Genomic DNA, 7,516 nt, shown 5'->3' with positions numbered 1-7,516 from the left:
GGGTGTTGGCTGTAATAAACAGCCCATGCCCACGCTATATGAAGAGAGGTTGCCCCGCGATCTCTCTTCATACGTACCCTGATGCTCCAGGATGTAAATGTATGTCCTGAAGCGGGAAGGGGTTAAAATTATCAAGCAAATGTAAAGGAAAAATCAGTAGTACAAGAGAGTCTGATGATAGGATAACCTGCCATATAACAAATGTATCGCAAATGTCAAGTCATTTAATATCAGATCTTCCTAATAGCCCATCTATTAAAGGAGTTCTCTCAGGAAAGCTGATTTCCCGGTCCGACAGCTGAAACTACCGATGATCAGCCATTATTGCTGGGAGATCTGCTGATGTCACATATTTCCCTGTAGCAGATCTTTCCTTTATGACTGATATAGGGGCTTCTCAGTAAGGGCTGTGGAGGCAGTTAGCCAAACGTCTGACTCCGGTTTTGACTCCTTCATAAATGACTAGAGATGAGCGAGCGTACTCGTCTGAGCTTGATACTCGTTCAAGTATTAGGGTGTTCGAGATGCTCGTTACTCAAGACGAGCACCACGCGGTGCTCGACTCCATTACATTGCTTTCCCTGAGAAATGTGCACGCTTTTCTGGCCAATAGAAACACAGGGAAGGCATTACAACTTCCTCCTGTGACATTCCAGCCCTATCCCACCCCCCTACAGTGAGTGGCTGGGGAGATCAGGTGCCACCCGAGTATCTAAACTGGGGCCGGCCGCGGCTCGCCACAGATGCATGCTGAGAGACATTAGGGAAAGTGCCGTCTTGCTGCAGCTGCTATAGGGAGAGTGTTAGGCTGTTATATTCGTCTTCAAGAACCCCAACGGTCCTTCTTAGGGCCACATCTGACCGTGTGCAGCACTGTTAAGGCTGCTTTTAGCAGTGTTGCACATTTTTTTTTTGTATATCGGGCATGCAGACCATAGCCTCCTCAGTCTGCAGTCATTTTACTGAGTATAGGGGCAGTACTGGTGAGGCAGGGACAGTGGTACAGGGAAAGAGGTATACTGGCTATATAGGCAGTGGGCTTTTTCAAAAAAATTGGAAAAAAAAGTATTTGGGCTGCCTGTGACCGTCTTCAGTTTACTGCGTGTCTGCTGGGGGTAGTAGTCGCTCACTTATTACCCAGCTAGGTGTTACTGCAGCCTTGCGCATAATTTTTTCTGGCTGCACTGTGCTTTCAATAACCACAGTCATCCTCCAACAGGGAAATCCATATACAGGCTATATAGGCAGTGGACTTTTTCCCAAAAATTGGAAAAAAATACAATATTTGGGCTGCCTGTGACCGTCTTCAGTTTACTGCGTGTCTGCTGGGGGTAGTAGTCGCTCATTATTACCCAGCTAAGCATTACAGCAGGCTTGCGCATAATTGTTTCCTGGCTCTTCTGTGTCCGTTACATGATCGCCGTCATCCCGCCAGAGGGAAACAGTATACATATATACGCTGCATACGGTGTCTGTCTGGTTTTTCACCTCACCATTTTAAACAATTGAAGCAAAATACTTAAGGCCTACCACTGGCCTTTGGCCACTTGACTGGTTCTTCGCTGTGAATTCCAGTAGCTCAGTCATACGCACCTAGGTCTCACTACAGGCTTGCGCATAATTGTTTCCTGGCTCTGCTGTGCGCTCCGTAAGCGAAGTCAGCCTCCAACCACAGACCAATAAGCGGCACATTTAATTACAGCGTTCTGTTTTTGCTCTACTCGTAATACACCATGCTGAGGGGTAGGGGTAGGCCTAGAGGACGTACTCCCCCTATACTGCTGCTAGTGATATGTTACTGGGGCCTGTCTAGACTGCAACTACTACTGAAATGGAACTAATACTGTGCTCCCCCTATACTGCTGCTAGTGATATGTTACTGGGGCCTGTCCCTAATGCTACCGCTGAAATGTTACTAATTCTGGGCTCTGCCTATACCGCTGCTAATGCTATGTCACTGGGGTGTGGAAACGGAGGCTTCCCAAAGACATGATGGCGGCGAGGCCATTTCCCACCAACGCGGTTACTGTTAAGGTGCATATAACCACGGACACGTGGAGAGGACACGTAGTGTCTCAAAAACATCCCCCTCCTCCTCCAACAATGAAAACATTCTTGGCAAATACCTTTGCATTGGTTCGTCTGGTGGCAGTCCAAGAATTTCACCTTTAACGACACAACAAGAGAGCCCCCCCACCATCCCCCCGCCACGGCCCACTTAATCCTGGCCACATTCCGAAAACCAACTAAATAAAACCGCGCTACTAGGTCTGCAGTCGCGACCACATTCCCACCAACGCGGTTACTGTTAAGGTACATATTACCAGTCTGACTGGGGCATGCACTGTGGGCCGAAGCCCACCTGTATTGTATCTGACGTTAGCTCTGCTGAACAGGGCACTGCAATGAGATACATTCATGTACTGCCGGTGGGTTCCAGGGAGCCACCCATGCTGTGGGTCCACAGGGACTTCACATTACGGATTTGTACCTGCCTGTGTCTATGTATTAAAAACCCCGGTCAGACTGGGGCATGCAGTGCGGGCCGAAGCCCACCTGCATTTAATCTGACGTTAGCTCTACTATCCGGGGCACTGCATTGGGACAAACTACAGGAGCAATACAGCGCTAATGAGACGTGCACAGCTACGCTAGCATTGGAGTCCGCTGTAGGCCCGCGATTGCTGAGGGTTTGTGCAAAGGCCTATGTCCTGGGTGCAGTGAAAGTCCGCTTCCAGCCTAGGATTGCTGAATCTGTGGGCCGAGGCCTATGCCGTGGGCGCGGTGCAGGTCTGCCATGTTTGGCCGCTCAGATCAATTTTTTGTTCATGTCTTGGGTTTCCTAGGGCCCACCTATGCCGTTGGTGCAAACTTAGTTCCCATTGCGGTGTTTGACCTGTCTGGCACAAAGGCACTGACTGACTTGGGTAGGGAGCAGAGTGCAGATGGCTTTCCCCTTTCAGTGTGGATTGAGCTATGCGACACCTTGACAGAATGAATACTGTGTGGCACATGGATTCCCCATTGCTATGCCCACGTTTGCAGCTCATGATGGAGGTGGCACAGGATTGGAGTTCTCATTACTTCTGTACAGCATTGTGGGCTATCGCCCTGCCCCTTTTAAAGAGGGTCACTGCCTGGCCCTGCCAACCCTCTGCAGTGTGTGCCTCCGGTTCCTCCTCATGGCAGACGCACTTATAAATAGACATGAGGGTGGTGTGGCTGTGAGGCCAGCGTGTGGCACGAGGGCAGCTGAAGGCTGCGCAGGGACACTTTGGTGTGCGCTGTGGACACTGGGTCATGCGGGGGGGGGGGGGGGGGTTGGGCAGCATGTAACCCAGGAGAAGTGGCAGCGGAGTGTCATGCAGGCATAGATTGTGCTTGTTTGGAGGTAGTGTGGTGCTTGGCTAAGGTATGCTTTGCTAATGAGGGTTTTTCAGAAGTAAAAATTGTTGGGAGGGGGGGGGGCCCACTCTTGCGGCTATTGTGGCTTAATAGTGGGACCTGGGAACTTGAGATGCAGCCCAACATGTAGCCCCTCGCCTGCCCTATCCGTTTCTGTGTCGTTCCCATCACTTTCTTGAATTTCCCAGATTTTCACAAATGAAAACCCTAGTGAGCATCGGCGATATACAAAAATGCTCGGGTCGCCCATTGACTTCAATGGGGTTCGTTACTCGAAACGAACCCTCGAGCATCGCGGAAAGTTCGACTCGAGTAACAAGCACCCGAGCATTTTGGTGCTCCCTCATCTCTATAAATGACGCTTGTATAATAAATAATAATGGTGACATCAGGCTTATTATACGCTAATATATAACAGGGCTACCTTCTATGACATCCATATATTCCAGCAGAGCATAGGGTGAAAGGATATCAAGTTAAGACAACTCTCTTTACTCCTCCTTCTGATATGCCCTGAGACCAAAATGACTAAAACCAGGTAGTGGAGGCCTCTGGTGGTAGCCTGACAGCACAATGATTATTAGGAAGTTATCAGATAAATAGCTACATCAGTGTCCCATCATATCAGTGACCCGTCCGGCACCGGCTGGACTCTGAATACTACTAATCTCAGTAGTATAGTAACCTCTCTGGAGGACAGAAGTAGCAAAATTTAGGAACTTCCACTTTCTTCAGCTTTGGGAGATGTTTCTGTGGGTGATATTACCTGCGAGGCTGTCTTATATGAGGATTCGGCTGCAGACTCAGATTATTGTATCCGGCAGGTTCCCTTTTTATTACACACAAGGATATAATGACGGATTTATAGCTGAGATTTGTTGTATCCAGAAAAAAACTTGTCCGGTTCTGTAATGACAAAATAGTAGAAAACATTCATATCAGAGGTCATTGTAGGGGTGTAATAATATCCTAAATGCTCAATACCCTTCTATAATACAGGAAACACCACAATATAATAATACGTACAAGTTTTATTACAGCAGAAAGTAGGATGCAACATATTATAAAGGACACAACAGCTCGGAGCAGCGGTTCTTATAGTGGATATGTAATGGACATAACTATAGATATTCGATATTACTCTACATACTTTACACTGGCCTTAGCCATGTTCTTGTGCCAAGTTGGTTTTCATTGGAAACTGTCAACAAACCCCTCCAAGAGCTGAACTGCTATAATTTAGTCAAAAACACACAGTGCTTTCCTGGATGTCCTACGCAGCAGCACATTTCACATTTAATTACACGGCGACAGCATTTATATGAGACATTATCACTCACCGTTAGGCTTTGGCGCTATTAGACTCAGATGATGTGTCTGAGGCTGGAAACATAGGAAAATTGTTTAAGTGACATTCCACATTTAATTTATAGTGAAAATGTAAAGTTTAGAAACTTTGTACAAAAACTGTAAAGCAAAGAATTTACAGATTGTTAGTGATTTCATTTTTATTCCTCATTTGTGGCCGGCCAAACATTCTTCTGGTTTTGTTTAGTCCAGACAGCGATTATCTCAGTTCCGAAAACAGTCATGTGACGTCACAAGATAAATAAAATGTACAAAGTTACACAACAAATTATGCAAAATTGAAGAGATCATATAGAAAAAACATGGCTGCTTTCTTTCAAACGCGGCACTGCACCTGTCCATGTGTCGTGTCTGATATTGTAGCTCAGATTTATTGTAGTGAATGTGGCTGAGCTGCAATACCACATCCAACCTGTGAACAGGTGTGGCGCTGTTTAAAGAAAAAAGTAGCCTTGTTATTTTAATCCTGAACAACTTATTAAAAGGGGTTCTCATGAAGACAAGCCCTGCCCACATGTCATATTACAGAGATTCATAGAGGGGGTTCAAGACTTACGAATCCCCTCTATGAACCAGAAAGTGAATCATTCTGTTAGGGTAGGCCCACATGCACCAGAATTGATGTGGATTTTACCAGCAGATCAAAATACAATAGGAAGTTGGAATTTAAAGATCAGCGGCTTGTCAATTCCTGTAGGGGGTTTTCACCCCTTTTAGTGGGATGAAATCTGGGGTGAGTCTGTAACAAAGTCACCACATGTAACATGCGGATTGTCTTATGTGTCACTGTGGATTTGCAGTGGAGCCAGCTGTGGTGTGCGAAACGAGTCTTGGAGTTGTCCCCCATCTGGCGGATACAAGTCATCCATGCACTGTATTGTCCTGACATTGGTGGGGAAATATCTGACCGGCCATGACTTCACCCAGCAGATCTGGGATGGGGGCTCCCATATTAACAGTGAAGTCCATGGTGGAACAATACCTTTAAACTGTAGATTACAAAATTCTCATCTCAGTCAGCCATGGCCAATATGGGAATACCCATCTGTAAGCCGCGGCCAGAGATTAATCAGATTAGAGGAACAGTCCAGATGGATGTTCTGTGTCTTTCTGTAACTCTCATAGATGTGAAAGGAAGTTACCAGCGAGCTTTACTGTCTGCACAATTTGGGAGTCGTGGCCCCAGCTTGCTCTCATATACAGTCAAATACTGTCCTCCATATTCCTTCCATCACTAACAGAACATAAAGGCCCATTTAGACACGATTATCGCTCAAAAAAAAAAAAAAAAAAATCGCTGAAAAGCCATCTTTTGAGCAATAAAAAAAGATGTCTTTAAATGCTCCCATCTTTCACTCTTTGGTTGAACGATGATTTTAAGCTGTGCATTAAAGCCATCATTCAGCCAGAGTGAAGATAAGACAGACCGCATGCTGTGTCTGCTGTCCATGGTGCTGAATTCTCCACAGGGAGCTAGAGATTACATTGTTTTCCTTAGCAGCCCCTGGCTGAACAATATAGCCAATTACAGAGCTCAGACCTCCTGCTGAGTACAGCAACATCTCCCAGAAGCGTATTTGTATGCAAATTAAGCTGCTAAAGTACTAATAGCAATTAGTGCCAATAAGTACTTTATGCAAAATGATCGCTGATCGTTCAATCTTTTGAAAGATTATCTTTGTGTGTTAATGGGCCTTTAGTCATCATCAGCAATAGTGAAACATCTCAGAGGAGCAGCATATACAGAATACTCACTGCTGGTTGTCTTATAGCTGCCTTTCTAAGATAAGGAAAGAAGATGTACACCAGCAGAGCCGCGTGTACACAATACTCACTGCTGGTCATCTTGTAGCCGGCGCACCTTCCTAAAAAAACAGGAGATGAAATTAGGAGCAGAAACCTAAAGAGTCCATTATTATCATTGGTAACATATGAGAACAATTCTCGGAATAATCAGCCAACTCGTATGGAAATGTCCGCTCACAGACTTCTCCTGTTGGGGACAGATCGGGCTTTTATTCATCATTATTAATTTTGGATACTTTGTTGATTATCTTTATCCCGAGAAATGAAAGACGAACTAAGGGCTCATTCACACGACCAAGATTTCGGCACGTATTACGGCTGCGTGACACGCGGTGAATGGGGTCAAGGAAAGTATATGGACTTTCATTGATCTGTTCACATTAGCGTGTAAGCACTGCATGTATGTACTCGTGTGAAAAAGATCTATTTTGTAAGCAATGGGAGAAGATTTACAATCCTGTGCCGCAGATGTCACAGCCGCAGTGGAGGTTCCCTGTATCCCGAAGTGATGCAAAGCTGTTTTGCAATGAAAACACCGCGAAACCCTGGGGAATTCAAGTGGTGGCGAGCTAGATATGGGGGCAGGATTCACAGCCCTATTTCATGCTCGCACGTGTGAAGTTAACCTATTTTGGCTTTGTTTATGCCATTTTGGCCACCCCCCTTTGCCACAAAGGCAAGCTCCTTTTTCAAGTGAGGTCCAAAGTGTCTAAACCGTGATAATTACGCTGCAAAGTATGCAAGACTAGGGTTTTTGGTACAACTTGCCCATAGAAAACTGGCAGCTTTACAATCATAAATCTGCCTTGATATGTCAACTACTGTGTCTTCCTGAAAATAAGACACTGTTTTATATTATTTTTTTCCCCAAAATAGGTGTAGTGTCTTATTTTTGGGGGGTGACTTACCTTGCAGGCGCCGTCCTTATCCCTCTCAC

General features: G+C 45.7%; 1 long non-coding RNA gene across 1 annotated transcript; it reads right to left on the bottom strand.

The window, feature by feature from the left end:
- Positions 1–3,881: 3,881 nt before the first annotated feature.
- On the bottom strand, positions 3,882–6,728 carry LOC136631625 (uncharacterized). The gene is made up of 3 exons (XR_010793070.1): positions 6,609–6,728; positions 4,746–4,788; positions 3,882–4,311 (listed from the first exon to the last, which is right to left on the bottom strand). It is a non-coding gene; the product is annotated as an uncharacterized lncRNA (long non-coding RNA).
- Between the last annotated feature and the right edge of the window lie 788 nt (positions 6,729–7,516).

This window comes from Eleutherodactylus coqui, chromosome 6 (assembly GCF_035609145.1).
Source record: "Eleutherodactylus coqui strain aEleCoq1 chromosome 6, aEleCoq1.hap1, whole genome shotgun sequence".
Taxonomy (NCBI): Eukaryota; Metazoa; Chordata; class Amphibia; order Anura; family Eleutherodactylidae; genus Eleutherodactylus; species Eleutherodactylus coqui.
This window is presented reverse-complemented; position numbering and strand designations above follow the sequence as displayed.